Raw genomic sequence first — 19,849 nt, 5'->3', positions numbered from 1 at the left:
AAGGTAAAAGGTAGGCTTGTAGGAGGAGGTGCTATTATATTTGAGATAGCCCTACTTATTATGCTATTATGTTATTATGTTGTGTTCTTATCAACACAAGGAGCTGTTGGACTGCTTTCCTGTTATCAAAGCTCACTGTAATAATCAGCAGTTGATTCATGTTTACCAGTTGATTGTTTTTTGATTATCACTGCGCTGTCTACCGAATATGAGAAGAGGAGATGCAGGATGTAAACCTCTGATGCAGCCTTGCAGTTTTTTTGTTAATAAAAAACTATAGAAATAACTGATATCTCCATCTAGTTTTTGGTCCCTGCTAAGGTAGAAAGACTTGACATATCTGTGTGTGTGTGGAAGTGGATCCCACAAGTAATAAATGCTAGAAATGTGTCCCATAAGTGACCAAAAAAACTAGCATAGAAAAAAAACTTTTGAATATGGCTAATCTAAAGTGACTGAAAATTTTGTTATTTTTTTTTAAGCTTGCCTGATTTTTTACAGAGGTCTGGGACCATTGGAAAGGGTGGGCCCCACAATTTGGTAAAAAACGTGGGGCCCCAAAAAGGGACAAATACGAGTATGTGTGTGTGTGTGTGTGTGTGTGTGTGTGTGTGTGTGTGCGTGTGTGTTGGGGGGGGCATGCTGTGGGAACAAAGGTCTGTTGATACAGTCACATTATGGGGATGATTAGGAGAAAGCCGGTCCCAACATACAAACCCTCAAAGTTGAAGGTTGAGACTTTCAGATTAGGTCAGATTGGTTATTTTAAAGTTGCACCAATCAATATTTTTATATCACAGATGGGTCAAAGATACCAAAAGTTGTATCTTGTGGCAAGGAAACCACAGTTAATCACCAAATTTTGCAGTCATCCTCAGATCTGCAGAGCGTTTAAGCACCTTTTAGCTAATTGTTTTCTCTTTACAGCCCGTAAATTTAATGTTGTGTTCAGCCAGAGCAGGCAGCTGTTTTCAGAGGTAAAGCTCTAATAAACTCCCTGTGCACTGCCATCCCACCAGAGTATAAACACAGTAGAAAGAAAAAGTTGCAGTAGAGACTAGACAGTAGCGGCCTAAGGATAGCAGCCAGTTGCACAAGCTCTTCATAGGTTCAAACTTAGCCTAGTTATGATGTAAGAGTTTACTAATGGAGATTTACGCAACACCAAATTAAAACAGCTGCACCACACAAACTAATTTTTAGATCGATGGTAGTTGTTGCCACATGTAACTATTGCATCCTGAAACAAATGACAAAGCTAACATATGAGTGATTCAGAGTGTCGAGTCAAAGAGATAATACGGAATATGGTCTACATTCTGACCTGAGACACACAAAGTATTATTCCAGCACATCACAGATGTCCTTATTAGTTTTAATGGTGCAACCCAATTTAGTAAATCACTAGTTTGAAACTAGTCAGTCGTTACTAAGAACCAGGGGACTTTTATAGCCCAGTGCAGATGTTTTCCCTCAGGAGTTGATGGAGACCAAAATAGAGTTAAAAAGAGAGTATTGGACCTACTTTTGTTAGCTGGACAGAAACATGACCCTGAATAAATGTTGCTCCATGCTGTGATTTTTAGCTTGTTGTGGTAATCTGCCAGTAAAGGGGAAAACATGACAATCAGGGTTGGGGTACACATTTAAGTTAAGACTTCAGGGAATTAATGTAAGTAAAGTGTGTGTGTGTGTGTGTGTGTGTGTGTGTGTGTGTGTGTGTGTGTGTAGGCTTGTGTCCCTGTGGGGTCTTTAACCTGACTGCACATCAACCCATGGGGACTTCCTGTCACCGTGGGGACAAAATTGACGTCCCCACAGGTCCAGACTGCTTTTAGAGGGTTAAAAATTGGTGTTAGAGTTAGAATAAGGTTAATGTTCAGGTTACAGTAAGGGGCCAGGGAATGCGTTATGTCAATGGTGTGTCCCCATGTGAACAGTTATACAAGTGTGTGTGTGTGTGTGTGTGTGTGTGTGTGTGTGTGTGTGTGTGTGTGTGTGTTCATAATATAGCACCAGTCCAAAATTAACTCTGTTTTTCGAGATAACCAGATTAATTTATTTCTTTGTCAAGAAACAAATGCACTTGTGTAATTAGAGAGAACACCAGATTTTTCTAAACCAAACAATTTCCAGTTTGAATAATCTTTGGCTTTCTTCTGAAGGGATGCAATGCAGGATCGTTATAGACGACCAGCAGGAACTCATTATTCATTGCAGTCATGCAAATGCGTAATGAGTGTTCATTGCTTTAAAAATAATAGCTGTGATGATGTGATATTGACCCTGAAATCCATTTCAATTCTTGCGTGAGCGTGTTTCAGGCTTTATTGACCTTCTAATCATGCAGCTCTCTGGCAGCTACATCAGCTTCAGCACAGCCTTGTCTCTGAAAGTGAACTATTACTTTGCTTTTAGAGGAAGGTTTCTTCATACACCATAACCACAAAGGTAATAACCTTTTCAAGAAAGCACTCAGGGTGCTGATGGAGTTTCAAGTGGGGTTTTTTTTTCTACAATAAAATAAACTTTCAAGGGAGCTTTCCAATTCACTTCTGAAGTATGTGAGGACTTTGCCACCATACATACAGTTTCATAGGATAGACACACTTTATAGTATTCACTTTAGTCAATGTACAGGCTTTCTGGATCATTTTTATCTCAGTAAAATCATAATCACCTGAACTATTCCCCAGCCAGAGCATTAGTTGACCTATAGTACATTCAGCATGTAATACACACTCAGTAAGCATACTCTCCCACTATTCATCTTAATGCCCTGTAATGCCCCATTAACTGCCATTTTCTGGATCTACTTCGACTTCGCAAATCACATTTTCTAATGCATAGCAGCCTGTTAGATTGGAGAAAGCCATTACTAATGTATGGCAGGTGTGATGAGCAAAGCGTCCTAATAATACAGCAAGATGTAAAATAGATATATGCATTATTTAACTCTGTCTGGCATTTGCACCTTAGGTCGTGCAGGTTTTAGTACTTCTGTTCTCACTTTTGTAGCATCTGCACGACAAACTTAAGCTCACCCAAGCCTCTTCTCGTGGTTGTACCATATACAAGATGCTAGCGGGGCTAACTGTGTAACTACTCCTGTGCTGAATGGCCTGTCACAACAACAGATACTCAGGACAAATGCTGTAAAACATCTCTGATACTATATGTGTCTGCCTGGGTGTAACCTTGGGACATTTTCTCCTATTTTTATTTTAAATATATACTTCAACAGAGCACCAAAGACCCACTGGCACTCTTTTTCCTTTTATAGTTTGCTGCACCACATTTATCCCGACCTGTCACCATGACTCAAGTGTATTTGAACATGTATTTTTCATTAGACTATTGAAAAGGTCTTTCTTTGAGACGATTGTGCCCAGAGCTCTTTGTGTTGAGCACTGACAGGTGGTTTCAGGGGCCATGAAGAGACCTCAAGACCTCAGCTCTACACCTGGCTCAAACTGGCATCATAGATACTGACTCATCCTCAGGTCCCAAGCCATTACCATCATCATCATCATCATCGTCATCATGCTCATCATCATCATCATCATCACCACCTTGGTCTCCTAAGACCTGACTGACATAGAGAAGCAGTTTCTGACTCACAAGGATCGTGTCTGAAGCAGATATCTATTATTAATCAAATTAAATATGATTTTCACAAATAGAAGACTTGGGCATCTTATAAAGCGCAAAATAAATTGTGAAGCCACACAAAATTATAACGATTATGTGATTATGTTTGTATGTAAGTCCTTTCCAGTACTCTTGGCTGAGCAAAGATACACTGATGAGAAGCGTTCTCTTCAGACCTGACTGTAGAAATCAGCGGTGACAGTTTGGACCTGCCTGCCAAGTAGCAGTGTCCTGCATGCCTATGTGGCTCACTCCCGTGCCCCAGCTGTCAGCTGCGCTCAGTCACTGGACCAGTAATGAAGCACCTTTGGCGAAACCACCCTACATACAGTATGTCCTCCCCACATCATCCTCTGATCACATCAACATTGTTTCTGTAAGTTACTCACAACAGAATTTATGCATAATGACATTGTTTTTTTTTACAATTTTGTTCCTGAAAAAAATACATTTTTTTAAGTGGAAATAACTTGTAGGAGATTGTAGATGGTAGATGGAGACTATCCTCACTAAGGTTGCCAATGACCGGCTTGTAGCTGCTGACTCAAACTTACAAATATCCTGTTAGATCTCACTGCTGCTTTTGATATTGTCTGTCATAACAGACCAATCAACAACCAGTTATAAACACTACTTGATGTCATTGGCACTTCATTTTCATGGTTCAAGTCACACCTCACAGCTTAACAGTTGATTTCCATTAGCAGCTTCAGGTCTCCCACGCCCCTCTTTTCCCATAGTGTACCCCTACAACTCAGTTCTTGGACCGTTACTGTTCATCAGCTATGTTCTCCCACTTGGACATAATTCATCAACATGGCCTCAATTTTCACTGCTATGCTGACGACACACAACTCTACACATGCACGTAGCCCTCAGACACTCTACCACAATACAACATGACAGGCAGCTTACATGATATTAATGCTTGGATGACCTGCAATTACCTTAAACTTGATCAGGATAAATGTGATGCTATCCACACCGCCTCCCCAGCCACACTTTACAAAGTCTCCCATCTAAAATTGTCCATCAATGCTTTTATTACAGCCTCTGTTGCTGAGGTCCAAAATCTTGTTTTTCTGACCCGAAGAATTCTTTTGCAGAGACTCTAATTCACACATTTATTATATAGTGACTAAATTACTGAAATGTCCTTCTCCTTGATGTGCCCACTTCAGGGTTAAAGGAACTACAGTATGTCCAGAATTCAGCTGCATGGAGCTGTTGATAGGAGCACCATACTGTGCAATTTCTCCAGAAAGGGATTTTCATACCATCGGGGTACGTCAAGCCTGAAATATCAGCGCTAAAGCACTTAGCAGGTCTGTGCTAGCTCAGGCTGAGCACAGCCCCTGATGCTACACTCAAACATGCTTGATGTAGACTGAGTAAATCTACCTCTTGATAGACCTTTTCTTTTGATATAGGAAACCTGAACACAGGAACACTGAGTTCACCGACAACACTGTCGACTTGGAGTATGAACGGTATAATCTGATTTCCCATCAGAGCGGTGTCCCATGTTCCAGATCCAATGCTTTACCTTGGGAATTCAATGGTGCACCTCCTGGTTCTGTCACAGCGCATGAAAGTAAGGCCGAGTGCTGTATGATAAAACCTCTACAGGGTCATGACTTATTGAGCTTCCTTGAATTGCTTCTCACGGTGCTGCAACTCCTCCTCCCCCAGGCGTGGTGCCATTATCGCCCTGTTCCGTCTACAAGAGTGTTTCAGTCACATCGCTGACTTCCTCCATATAAACAATGCTACAGCTTAGCTCCAGAGAAAACAAATAGTAACAATAATAATGATGATGATAACAACAACAACAACAACAACAACAACACCAATAAGAAGCGCAGCAAAAACAATAAAGTTGATTCGCTCCACTTCCCCTAGTAGGGTAAGTCCATGATTAAAACTGTAACAAGCTGTCAGTACTTCCTTAATGACAAGTCTGCCTTTGTGACAGAGAACAATTACTCCCATGTACGTTGTATGACTTTCTGATTAAAAGTATCATATTTTATAAGAGACACAATCTTTAAAGGGGAGACTTGGTGAGCAAAGATAAGAGGCTGTATTGACAGAACAGATCTATCATAAAGCAGAAGAGATTCAGGTCGACAAAAAGCCAAGATTTGAAGGAGAGGGGAGTTAAAGCAAATGAGTCAGAAAAGGAGAGAACTTGTGGAAATTCTATTCTGTGCAAATGATATTATCTGAGCACAGAAGAGGAGCGTCAATCACTCAGTGTCAGAATCATCCACTTCACTTCACATCATGTGCCGTGTGACTTCACAGCCGCTGAATGGGATGACATTCGAAAATGTCACTAATACAGCTCTGCTAGTCCCCGTCACTGTACAGTCAATGTATGGGCAGCAGCCAAGGAACCGAACTCTTTCTTATAGGTCTTCCCATACATGCTAAATCTGTTGATGTGTTATTTTACAAATCCATGTGCCAAAATAACAGCGAATAATCCTGTATTTCATCAACAACTACAAGCACCTAGATAGCATCTCGCTTTCAGGGTTCTTTTGTTCAGTTCTTGCGGATCTCCCTCCCTTCTTCACAGTGTTACCTCTACCATGTGGTGTGTGTGACACCTTTCTCTCCCCTGCTTATAAGCTATGAGGGCCAGCATTACAGGTGCAGCTGCGTCCACAGAGTGTTGCAGCAGTGTGTGTGAAATGACATCCCGGCCTAGCGGAGCCACACCTTACAGCACAACAGCTGTCACAAAGGATCAGCATCCAGCCCACCACACTCCAGGAGCCGCTTTTTCAAAGACCTCTGCTGTTCTGTTGTCCCCACTGCTTATTCTTACAAATGAAAGGTCAGGCGCATCACATGACCAATAAACTCCCGCCTGTTTGAGCGTGCCAGTTTGCATCAGCTCAGGTTTCCAAACAGTCTTACAAAGTAGGTTATTCAAGGTATAATTTTGCATTAAAAATGGGTTATTATCCCGAGCTTCAACCCCACCAAACACCTTTCAGTAATGATGCCACAAATGACACCAGCACTCCCTGATCATCTTCAGAACTCTAGCTTGACATTTTAATCACAATCACAAATATGTAATTTAGCCTTTAAGTAGCTCTTATTAGATGTCATAGCTGCAAACCACATCTCCTCTAAAGCACCAGTCATCCAATCAAGCATTTCAGATATGATTAGCCTATTCATGACTATCCTATGTGACCTCATTCCATTTACACTGGGTCTGAGCTGTAGAACCACCCATTTGAAAAACAAAGCCGGGCTGTAATATTGTGGATCATCTACACAGCTGCTCCAGTCACCACATAAAAGCTTGGCTCTCAGAGCTTTGCACCTGCCTTGTGTTAGAGATGCTTTGATCTATTTCTCTGCTTGTTTTCCCCTCTTTGTAACCATTAAACAGCTCCCAGGTCCTCTTTGAGAGGAAATTGATTTGTGATTAAAAAAGGGAAGAGGAGGAGAGGCGTCTTTGTGTCCAAACAGACTCCCAGTTACGTGGGTGAGAGAGTAGCTGCGGTTGTGCCAGGGCGGATGGACGAGGTCAACATTAAGCCAGCTCAGTCTGCAAATGCACTTTACATTTAGAAGTGTCCACGGTAACATTTTCAGATTGGTTTTGGAAAAAACTCCATGTACACTGAAGCACCAGGTTGATGGAGAAATAACATCCTCTTCCTCCTTTTGGTTGACAAATTTGTTTGTTCTCATTCACAGACTTTTCTGTTTCTCCTTCAGGCATTTACATGAGCGTAAACCGGTGATCAACATTCATAGATGTTGACCAGGCAAGCAGTAACTTGTGCACTGCTTTAGTGAGAAGGCCATTGCTGAACCAAAGATAAGGTGGCCCTGAGAGCTCAATGTTCAAGCAGCACAGGCGCCAAATAGAAACTGTTTCCGGGCAGGCGCAGCACCAACTGAGCCAAAGAAGTTGTGCTCCCATTTCTTTGAATGTTTCAACACGAGCAAAACATTTGTCAATGTGTTTGATGAAGAGAAACTGAAGGGAGATCAGTCAGGGGCCGAGCTGACCATGAACACATAAACACACACACACAGCACTCAAACACACACTCTGTTTGTCCATCGCTAGTTAGCTTACAGCTAACATCTGTACAGTCGGTTGGTTGTTTAGGGCCAATAAACACAGACTGGACAAACGTTCCAGCAGTCAAATTCACACAAATAAAGCCAGGCAAACATTTTTCTTTCAGCTTTCTGTGTGAAAACACGTGTGTGTGTGTGTGTGTGTGTGTGTGTGTGTGTGTGTGTGTGTGTGTGTGTTGTCAAGCACAGAACACATAAAAGAGGAAGTTGCTGTCAAACTTTACTGCCCCCACTGCTCCTGACAACATCTGAGCAAGTATATGTCATGTTTTTCCAAAAGTTTTATTTTCCCCTTCCACAGTTAAATCCTGATGACCATTTTTTAAAAAGCTCCATAATTGTGTGAGAAGAAAAGCCAGCTTAGTGTGCACGGAGGGCTAAAATGAACTTGGATGCATTTTAAAAATTTAGATGGCTTAGCTCATCCAGGATTGGCAAAAACTAGGCAGGTGTATGAATGTGAGGAAGCTTTAGTGTGCACGTCCTCTTAAAGTGTGGAAATAAGGGCTTTTTGTGTACTAACAGTCTGCCACAGCACTGCTGCTGTGAGAGAGGTGCCAGAAAGTCATGGCTGTCATTAATCTGAGCCTTGCAGTCACAACCGATCTCAGCAGCTGCACCTGGCGTGCACCATTTTAGTCTGACTCCCTGACTCTGACTCTGACCTCCTCCCCTCCACCACTTGCAGAGCTGATCACATCCCTTGACAACGCCTCAGGGTTTCACCTGACCGATGGTGCCTTTCACTACACCTCTCGTCACACATTTACCTGTCAATGAGACTTGCTCTGGCGCCTGACACGGAGCATCTGTACTCTCTGTGTCCTTTTCAAACCTTTTAAAGTCACTCAGCCAAAGTACTATTGGCTTTTTGATAACGTAGCCACAAAAACCTGCAAGAAACAAAATTTTCTTAGCACATTATTATTGTTGTTCAGAAATTCCAAATGGGCAGTGAATCTACCTACCTTACAGAGAAGACTGACGCCACTCTCATGTCTGTACAGTAAATATGACTGCAGACAGCAGAGCCAGGCTATCTGTCTCCCCATGTTTCCAGTCTTTTCACTAAGCTGAGCTGACCAGCTGCTGGTTGTAGAGTAAGACTAAAGAATAAATAATAAATCTTTAATAAATCTATTCTAATCATTCATTTATATGAGAGAGGAAATTACCAAATATAAAGACATTGAATAGTTGTACAAAATAATTGCTCTTGACAACTGAAGAAAAAAAAAAGAAAGAAAGAAAAAACACTTGTCAGAGCACCATGTGCATGAAATAGTGTTTCCTTCATAACAACTGTCTGCACATGACAACCATGAGCATATGGCTCCTTGCTGCTACTTTTCACACCAAACAGCACTTTCATGCTGTAATAAAAAAAAAATGCATTCTGAGTCAAAATAAGTCTCTAACACTTATTCTTGTAATCAACAAATCAGAGAGTTTAAAACTCCATCTACTGCCTGGTTTCTGGACTCAAACTTCAGTTCACATACTGGCCAAACCAGTGTTCCCTACTGCTGCTGCCGCCGGTCACGTTCATCCCATTCATTTCAATTCATGAGACAAAATTAAAATCAATGTGTATGAATCCATGAGATTTTCCACTGCTGCTTGTCACGTGTTTTGCTCAACTGAGAGCAGATACGTACACCGCTGTTTCACCAAATGACTTTCCAATATGGCAGATTGATAGCAGCACAAAAGCGTCTGCCTCTTTCACTGGCAAAGACAGTAGCCAGCACAGTAAGCTAGCCAGGCTGGACTGGTTCAACATAAAGTCCCTCAGCTGACAGGCAGTAAAGGCAGAGCAGGTCCCTGTTGGAGCAACCCCAGGGCAGACAGAGAGAAAGCAGCACTCTGCTGCCCCCCACTTTCATCACGCGCTGCACATCAGAGCAAAGCCTCTGAGGGGGGCCTTTCCGTCATATGTCAGACACGGGCGTTACTTTGTCTGGGTATATTGTTGGCGAGCCAAATTGGTTTCCAAAGGTTTTCTCTAAAAATAGCTCAGTCAGTGTGGTGCCATGCCACGCTAGGTTATTTTTACGCAGCAGATGTGATGCACAGGGAGCGCTGTGGCACAAAATGGATGAAACTGACATGAAATGGGCTGATAATGTTGCCACCTCCTTTAATCTTTTCTAACCTAAGACGATGTCAGTGCACAGCAGCGGCTGTGAGGAAAGGACTGGAAGCATTGCACTTTTCTTCTCAAGCATGTCACTGTATATGCGTTTTTAGGATTAATGCCCTCTGACAGCTAAGTGACAGCAGTCACCCCTGAAGCCCTGAAGCAATGGGCATATAGAGGTTAGTGAACTCAAAGCTCTCTCAATACAAGCAGCACACACATACATCGCATGAGGACATGCAAACATACACACACGTGCAAATAAACTGTCTGAGAAGGTGTGGCTCAGACATATCCCTGAGGCAGTATGACAGGCGACTTCCATTACAGTCTATTTCTGCTGGTCAGTAATCCCTGAAAACTACAGGTGACATTTAGGAAATTGTTCATTTCATGATGAAAATGTAAGAACAGAACATGTCAGCTGCTGAATTTTTGAGGTGGATAGGATTGAAATGGAGCTTATTTAAGCAGACTAATACAAGAACCTGCGTGTTTCTCTGTCTAGTAGTTCCTGTGGCTTTCAGTGGTCTTCAATCCTCTCCTCTTTACCTTTTTCCATCTCAGTGTGTGTCACTCTCTCTGGGGTCCACAGTGTCCCTCTGCTTGCTTTCAGCCTGTGATTTTGGTGACAGCAAAGTCAAAACACATCAGCTGTATCCGGAGCAGAGCAGGTTTCAGTGCCACCAGGCTCTACCACCTGGCTCTGTGAATGCAAATGGAAAATCTCTCACAGGGGAAACACACACCCTCATCTTTCCCTAAAACCATGACATTAAAACTGTTCACACACCCAGCAAAATAAATGCATTGTTTTTGTAATCAGTGCCTGACAGACTGCTCTAGGCTAAAAGGAACATAAATTGAACTCTAATAATACCCATAAATGTGATAATGTGTTTACTGAGGAATGATGGGTCTGTAGATGGCAATGTACATAGCAACAAGACTCCTAGAGACAAGAACAGGGACAGATGTAAAAGGTAGTGGACCTGCCATGGCAAACAGGTACAGTGATAACTTTGCCACTAATGAGCAGCACATTTTTCTTTCTTTCTCATTACAGAACAGTGCGACCCTGCTGAGTTTTGCACAAATTTGGCAACCAAGACTGTGTCGGCAATCAATAATTCTCATTGTGGCTGAGCAGAAATGCTCAGCTCAGGCATCTGGTCGGAAATGAGACAAGTGGCATTGAGTGTCTCAGTACCGGTTAGCCTCATAATCCCCACTTGATTTTGTGGCATCCAATTTCAGAGGCTCTTCTCGAAATACTCCTTTGTGGATACTGCCCTCATGGAGATCTATAAGAAGAGAAAGATGACAACTGCAGCTTTAAAACATGCAAATGACATCATTAGGGTGAATATAGAAACTGCCAATTGCATTTTGGTCTATAACAAGCACAAGGGTGTCGCTGTAAAAACAGAATCTTTAGTACAGGTGCAGTGCTGCGGGGTGCACACCTTACATTTGCTAGAATAAGGTTAAGTCCCATCCGATGAATAAAAGCTAAACTTACATCAAGGTAAGTTACACCTTGATTGATTCGCTGTCTACATTTTTACACCTGCAAAAATAAATTATCTCCCTGTTTTGTTTCAGTCTCTGTGCTCTCAACAACCCTGTGACACGGTGATAAAATGTCAGTGTTGTGTTGACAGGTTGTTCCGCTGCCTGAAAATGGCCAAAAGGAAACACAGGCATTAAGAAAATAAAATGTTTTAAACTAATAAAATGTTGTAGTTAAAAGAGAGGAAGACAAAATGATCAAAGGTACCATTCATGGATTTCAGCTTTGCACAGGCTAGTTCATTTTTCTAATCTTGAACTTACTATTTTTTCAAAACCATTCATTGGGTGACACTCACATTGTGCAGCCCCTGTTAGATGCTCTATCCACTACTCACTCTGACAGCATTATTTTCCTGATCTGTCTAAAATGCGATTATCAGACCAAAGAACATCTTTGTCCGTGTATTTTCTGTACAAAGACTGTACAGATGGACATGCTCCCATTTCTTAACAGATAGCTGTGAGCAGTGTACAGTACTGTGCTTTCCTGGAAGGATGTCGTGGGGTGACATGCTGCATGGGGTTGACAACTGTCACATGATATTAGCCTTTGAATGCAGGCTCTGATTACTGGCAGGTTGGACAGATTTGACAGAAGGCAACTGACACTTTGAGACTCATATTTGAGTAGCCAGGACACCGGGCCGGAATCTGAGAGCTGCTTGATAAATATTCAGCTGTGGCCTGCATCGCTCTCAAACCTTGTTTTTGTCTGGTCAAAGCACACACGCAGAGACAACAAATTGCTGTTCAAAGGATTGTTCTTTCCTTTTCACTGCTTTATAACTGAATTAATGTCTCCAGCTCCTGACCTTTACTCCCATGTTCAGGTCTGGAGATAATAGGCACCACATCCTTCAAAGATTCTTATAATGGAAATGAGCATGTTAGTGGGCTTGTGAGTGGGCTTGCAGATTTAATAAGCACCTCTAACAAGGAGCAGCTGCCACTCAAACATTAACACTACAATCACTGGTATGGTATTTCAATTTCAGTGAGTACTTTAATAGACTGATGTGACATGATCACATTCCAGTTTCTGTTGAGGTAGTTAAAGATGATTACCTTGAACGCAGCAGCCTAAGAAATGGGTGCTGTGTAGACGTCATTTTATATGAGAGAAAGTGAGTGTGATCAGACTTTCTGCAATAACACTTTCTCAATGATAACTTAGAGAATGTATAGGAGGCATAGGAGAATAGCAGTGTGTAAACCCATCACAACCACATTTAAGAGTTTAGTAGTGCAAAAAAAAATCATAGGAGCAAGGTTTTACAGAAATATGTGTAGTTAGATGAGTCATTCTTCACCGTATTCTCAACAAAAGGGTGAATGCATGTGTGATTTTTAGTTTTTTAGTTGACTTTTCTCATTCTTTATACATTATTTGACACATTGCGAGACTTCTATAGAAGTGTGCTGGACCACCCTGCACAATGAAAAGTGATGCCAAGGGGTCTGGACAACAACTCACTCTGCCTTTCACACTGGTGAGAACATTACAGCGCTCCTCATGGTCTAATCCCCCTTCGCTCTTCTGACTAATTGTGCAAAAAACAGTGAAATCTGCGGAAAACACTGTGGAGCACAATGATGAATGGAAAAACACTATTAACAATGCAGGAAGAGACAGAAAGGAGACTTATGTCCATAGGCTGGTTGCCCTAGTTGCCTGCCCAACCAGAAGTCGATGATGATGAGACCAGAAACGAGTCTTGGTGGATGAGGGCTGGTGTGGCAGTACGACATGGGGACACCCTCTGAGGTGTAGGGCTCTCAGCATGCAGCCCCATTGCCTGACGTCCAGCCAAATTTTGTTTTTATGGCAGATATCCTGCTGACTAACACCCAAACAAACACACTGGGCTCTAGACAAAAACCTCCCGTGGAGGTGCATGCAGACATGTTGCAAATCTAAGTTTTTGCCGCGAGGCTAAATTAATGAAGTATCACATAATTTCTGTCAGACCACTTGAATTTGTTTACACAATCAGAATAAGAACACTGTTATAATTACTAATCATGTTCAAACAAGGCACCAATCACAGAGGAAGTCAATGAGGCAGAGCTATTTTCTAACAAGTTCTCAGTGATTTTGCAGCTGCTGCTAGTTATGCTTTGCTCTGTCTTAGACGTACCTGTTTCACACAACTGTTACTTGTGTTGACAGATTTCTCCTGCAATAGTTTCTTCTTGCCATACTAACTGAAGGCATCTGATGCTTCATGCATGCGTCTGCTGTCTCACTGATATGTGTCAGCTGGGTTTAGCTCTGTGTAACACACAAAGGTGTCCTGCACGCTCCCAAATAAATCCTGCATGTCTGTTAGTTCTAATGGGTAATTTCCTCCATCAACTGTGGACCCTCTAATCCTGTTAGGTGCAACAGAGAGTGGTTTCCTGAAGTTAAAGCTCCTTATTTTAATTTGAAGGATGGCAGGTGTGGAAAGATTGCCTGCAGCAGATGTGTTGTCTTGTTCATCTATAAGTTATCTATACAACCACAGCATTTTGTTCTGGTATGTGTGACCATTTTCTTTACTTGACTGCACTTATGTGTCTGTATTTGTTTTATCTGTCATTGCAACCTAGTTTGTATAATAACAAAAACAGATCCAAAAGCAGTTTCTGCAGGTTTGGCTGATGCTAATGGTTTGCAAATACTGTGTTTTTCATTCTCAACACCTTAGTTTGGCATGCTAGTTCAACTGAGGGTGATGGGAATGAGATTAGTTTTACAGATATTTGGTTACAAACCAAAGTACTGGACAGAGATCACTTCTGTCTATCCAATAGTTGTTGAGACATTTCACTCAAAATCTTATATGTGAACTCCATGCTCCAATTTGTGAGTGAAACAAAGTCTTCAGTCCAAGTAAATGAGCAGCAGGGGAAATGGTACCATACACACATTTTACTATTAAAGGCAGTGCAATAAAATGGCAGCTTCATTTCAAAGAATTTCTAAAATATCCCCTAAATCTTGTGGTGCATTTCCACCTTACTTCACATCAGCGATCACAAACTTTTAATCATCGTAGATGTGGTTCAGAGACCATTCAAAAGAGGCCTAGAGGTTTATCAATTTCTCTCCACTGGATATCCCATTTAAAAAAGATGAAATACCAAAAGTTAGTGCCTCAAATACCTCTTGACCCACTGAAGTGGAAGTGGTATCGCTCAAGGCAAGACAGTGAAAAACAACTCAGCAATGCTCTTTTAATTAAATGCCTGTCTCAACTCTGACAGGACAGACCTGTGATATCAGAGCTTCTGAGAAACAGCACAAAAGGATTGCTCCATGTGTGAAGTCAATAGGATTGCACCAGCCAGCGGAGAGATGGCCTCAGCCCAACTGTTTCCTGGAGATAAGGGGGAAGAGAGCATTTGGGATGGAGCAAATTAAATAAGTCAGGCAAACAGAGAATGACAGTTTAACATGATATCTAATTAACAATCAGGGATTGCCAGATGCAGACACATTCAGAAGTGTCCAATTTGGCTGAAATGTTGCACGGAGGAATTTTTAAATTCCCCACATTGTTCTGAGAGGATATAATTTTCAACATAAATGACAACATGAGTGTGTTTGTAACTGCAGGTCCTTTCCAAAAATGAGTGAGGACAAAGGTACATATCATCAATGCACAAATAGCAAAGAGTACGTATTATAAACACATTATCAATAACTCATTATCATCAACAAATCTACTTCACACATTCATGACATGTCTTATTCATTAATGCTTAAATAGTTTTTTAAAAAATGTCTTTTTTAAATAATAGCATTATTTTAACATGAAAATGTCAGAGCCCTCCTCATTATTCATTAACTTTTGATCACATAACAATAATGACCTTTCACTATGTGGTGAGAAATTGCTTTGTGGATTGGAAAAATTATGAAAACAAGCAGAGAGAGAGAGCTCAGACAGCAACATGACACCGCTTCATCACATTCCAGTGGCGGCTTAAGGCATCACTATAATGAAATATCAAATGTGTCAGTGAGTTAAAGTGGTGAGGGATTTTTAAATGGAGCCGACCCACCTGAGCTTCAGACATTAGGTCATTATTTTTGTCTGGGCTCACAGTTTCCATCAGGTTTTTTGCCATTTGGTTCATGTGCAGCAAACTCTGCATACTCATTACAGACTGGGAGCAGGTGCTTTCAGCTAACTGAATATCATAATGCTGTGTCAGTCACCACATCTGGGAGGACAACGGGTCTGTCTGACTCTTTGAGGGTCTCATGGGCCCCAGGGAGGCTTTGAAAATAGAATAGTCAGAAAATAGAGCAATGAGGGAAAAAAAAGAACTTCCTATAAATAAATTCAAAGGTATAATTGTATAGAAAGCATAAAATGGACCAGAAATAAAATACTAAATTTACTTTTCACATAGGTGAAACGTGACACGGGAAATTAATTCCAAGTCCACTGGTATAACTGCAATAGATATAAGTGACATTTAAATTAAAATCACCAGTTGACTGTCCTTTTTAATTATGTACTCAAAATAGGAAAAACACAAAATGGCACCTCCAGTGCAAAAATGAAAGCAAGTTTCAAGTTTCAAGTTGTTGGACAACGACAAGACTTAACCTCTGACACATCTTCATGGCAATGCATCCAGCAGTTTTTAGTCTGGACCAGCGGTTAGACCGACCACATGAAAAGTATTTTCATCCCTGGTGGCTCGCCGTACTGTGGCAGAAACAGACTTTGATTACCACTGACTTACTAAAATAGAGACTTCCATCACATGATGACAGCTTGGCCAGCTCCATTCAGTGATGAATACTGTGAAATGTGGTTTAAAGTACCAAAAACATAAGTGGACCTTTGAGGTGAAATCCACACATATTAATACTGGTCAAGATACAGTCCATGCTCAAAACTGTGACATATTTTCACTAATATAATTATGTCCTGCAGTTTTTGGAGTCTCATCTGCTGCTGGCACATTAAGTTGTGACAATTTACAAAAAAAAAGCGGCTTATAAAATCAGTGGTCAATAGGCATATGCAAAGAATGAACCCAGTAAACTTCTCACAACAAAACTTCAAAACAAAATGTTCTGTTCTCCAGTGGCCCGAGTGGTCAGTCTTGCATGTCTAATTGGTATTGCCAGATGTTTAGAAGCATTCCACTGTGTTACAGAATTAGTCTTCTTGCATAACAGATGTCAAACGGTTCCTCTGGATGAGCATTTTTGGGGTATTTATCTCCAGTTTGTCAAGTACTGTGGAACTCAACAAGGTGTGGTGAACCTGCCATCACTGCCCCATTTTACAGTACACTTCCCACAGCGGCTCCCTCCGGGATCCGTGTCTCATTCCACACCTGATGTTGGTTCCCCACCTGATCTCGACAGTCTTTCAAAACAACTACGCTCAGTTTCACAAACAGATGCCACATCAGGCCTACAGATACTCCTGATTGTGAGCCTATCTCTTCTGATTTGTTGCCATGTGCCAAGACGACTCACATGTATTCACAGTCATGAAGTTTAGTGAGCATCATTATCTCCATTGAGTCACTCTGTCTGATTGACGGGCAGGGTATTACATACAGACAAATGAGCACTGTAATAGCTAATTGACCGCTCATTCATGTACTGAACACAATGTTCTGTGAAGAGGGGAGGAACTATATAACAGCAATTACATTCAGCAGTGGAACTCAATGTGCTTATCGATTCTGCGTATTTTTCTCTTCCTTCGGGAAAGAAAGTCCTATGCTGTTCCTTGGAGATAGGACTAATATCAGATGGGTTTAAATGGGCTTCTCTCTTGAAAGCAGACTATATTTCAAAGTAATCTTGCAAAAGCAGTGTGGTTAGTGTGGTTAAAAGCCATAGCTGATCCAGAGATTACACCATAACCCACTTGCTCTTCATCAAGATAAGCCGCAAAAATCCTGTGGCTGAAATATTCATCCTATGACTATTAGTATATGTGATTCTGCACTCACTTGGTCGAGAGCTCATGATTTAATTAAACCTGTGATGTTTAGTACAAAGCTCTCATATGCAGCTGCATAATGCATATGTGTAAGTGTCTCCCATACAAAATAAAGAGCAGCTGAACTGATTTAAAATGCTGCACAGAAGGAATAAGAATGAGCTTTATACCGTACTTGATTATGTTATTATTGTCAATTATGTTATAGGGTACACAAGCAAGTAAAGATACAACAACATGTATACAATACATGGCAATATACACTAGAAGAAGCGCCACAATCTGGCCTGACATGGAAAGATTCATATGAAAAATACCTGCAGGAAATTTTCATGAAACTTCTACAATAGCTCAAAGAACAGCAGTCATATTACATTCAGACATAACGGCTCTTGGTCAATGTAATCCTGGTTATTTTCCAGCAAACATGCATCCCTCCACCAGCACAATCATGAAAACACATTGCAGCAACAGGATACTCTTTAGGAAATTTGAAACGAAGGACATGGAGCATAAAGGCCAATTTCGTGGGCTGCTATTACACATAAATCCCCTGGCATCCTCTTTGTGCTCCCACTGCTCTCCCCTTTTTCTCCAGCCATTTCCTCTCATTATAAACCACAGACACAGCAGCCAGCGAGTGCCCACAGCTGGGCATCAGTCCTCACATGAAAACCACTCAGCACCTTCTTTCGTACCTCAGACGCATCAAAGATAAACTGTATTTCCTGCTGCATTCCAAAATGGAGCCAGCCAGAAATATTGCATGGAGCCTACCGAATGACTGGATGAGGACTAAATACATAACATTTCAGTAACTAAAGCAATTGAAATAATTTTGATCATGTTGTGAATGCATTATTACATGTCAGTCATGTAAATCAAACCAATGCTTTTGCTAACATACAGAGATGGTGGAGAGGTTAAGTCTGCCACATGAAGAGCCATGTGTGTCCCTGCTGGGCCAGAACTGAATCACCAGACTGTCATCTCCATGACTTTTCTTTTAAACCATTTTTAGCAAAATTGTGTCGGAAATGTCTTAGAACTTCTGGCCTCACCTTACAGAGACAGTTTGACATTTTGGGAAACACACTTGTTATTTTTCTTGCCAAGCATTAAAAGACCAATGTGTTCAGGGGGATCAACTGACAGAATGAGGCAGAAATAGAATCTAATACTCATGTGGAAAATCACCTGAAAATAAGAATTGCATTTTTGTTACCTTACCATCTTAATATGGGGGGCTATGGGGAATTGACTTGCTTTTTGAGCCAGTCTCAAGTGGCCATTTGAGGAACTGCAGTTTTTGGCACTTCTGCGTTAGCTTAGTTTTTCAGCTCTGAAGGTTGGCGCTTGGTACTGTTCCAAGAGTGTTATCAATCTTCTCTTAGGACTCGACAAGGAAGCAAATTTACATAAACGTATTTATGAAAAAGTCAAGCTATACCTTCAAAGAGTGAGCTTTTTAACCTTTGAGCAGACCCAAGCTAGCTGTTCTCCCACTGCTCCCAGTTTTTATGCTAAGATAACTGGCTGCCAGCAGTGGCTTCATATTTACCGCACAGACATGAGGGTGTTAGCGATATTCTCATAATTCTTGGTAAGAAAGTGAATAATCAAATTTCCTACTATAATGAGTTCAACAGGAGTACGCATTATTTTTATTTCTACATTTATTAATGCTGGGTAGCAAATGATATCAGTCAGGCAGGGATAGTCCTGAGTGAGCAAGTGTGTGTGAGTGTGAGTGACACTCTGGGACGCACTGTCTTTATGTCCATCTCAACCCAATTCATTTTCAGATGACAGTGCGTCTTAGATCCTCTCAAAGTGCTCACACGTCCTCGTAGGCCAGTGAAGAACACATTCAGCAGAAGCTCACAAGTGCTGAGCTTAAAGTCAGGTTTGTCAGACAGAAGACATTCATACCTCACATCGTCTGAGCCCGGGTATCTTCCTGAGTGTCATGTTGCTGAGAAAACAAATCTTTTCAGATATTTTCTATTTGAAGCGTAAAAAGAGTAAGAATGAAGCCAAATACAGGCTGACATTTACTCTGACATTCAGCAGGCATGTCTCATTCATACTTTTTCCGTTGTGCTTTAACATCATGGGGTTTCTATGGTGGTATATGGTGTGTGTGTGTGTGTGTGTGTGTGTGTGTGTGTGTGTGTGTGTGTGTGTGTGTGTGCATGTGTGGCATGGCTATGGGGAAGTACAGTAGACCCTTTGGTGTAAATGATAGAATATCCATGAAATCAGCAACTATTTCAGAACAAGAGACTGTGAATAGCTGGTACTCAGAAATCAACAGCTTTGTGTGTTCTTGTGTGATAATTGCAACCCAGAGAGGAATCTTGCCAAAAATAGTTTCTCGACTCCTGCTCTAAATGTG

The sequence above is a fragment of the Chaetodon auriga genome, chromosome 13 (genome assembly GCF_051107435.1).
Source record: "Chaetodon auriga isolate fChaAug3 chromosome 13, fChaAug3.hap1, whole genome shotgun sequence".
In the NCBI taxonomy this organism is placed as follows: Eukaryota; Metazoa; Chordata; class Actinopteri; order Chaetodontiformes; family Chaetodontidae; genus Chaetodon; species Chaetodon auriga.
This window is presented reverse-complemented; position numbering follows the sequence as displayed.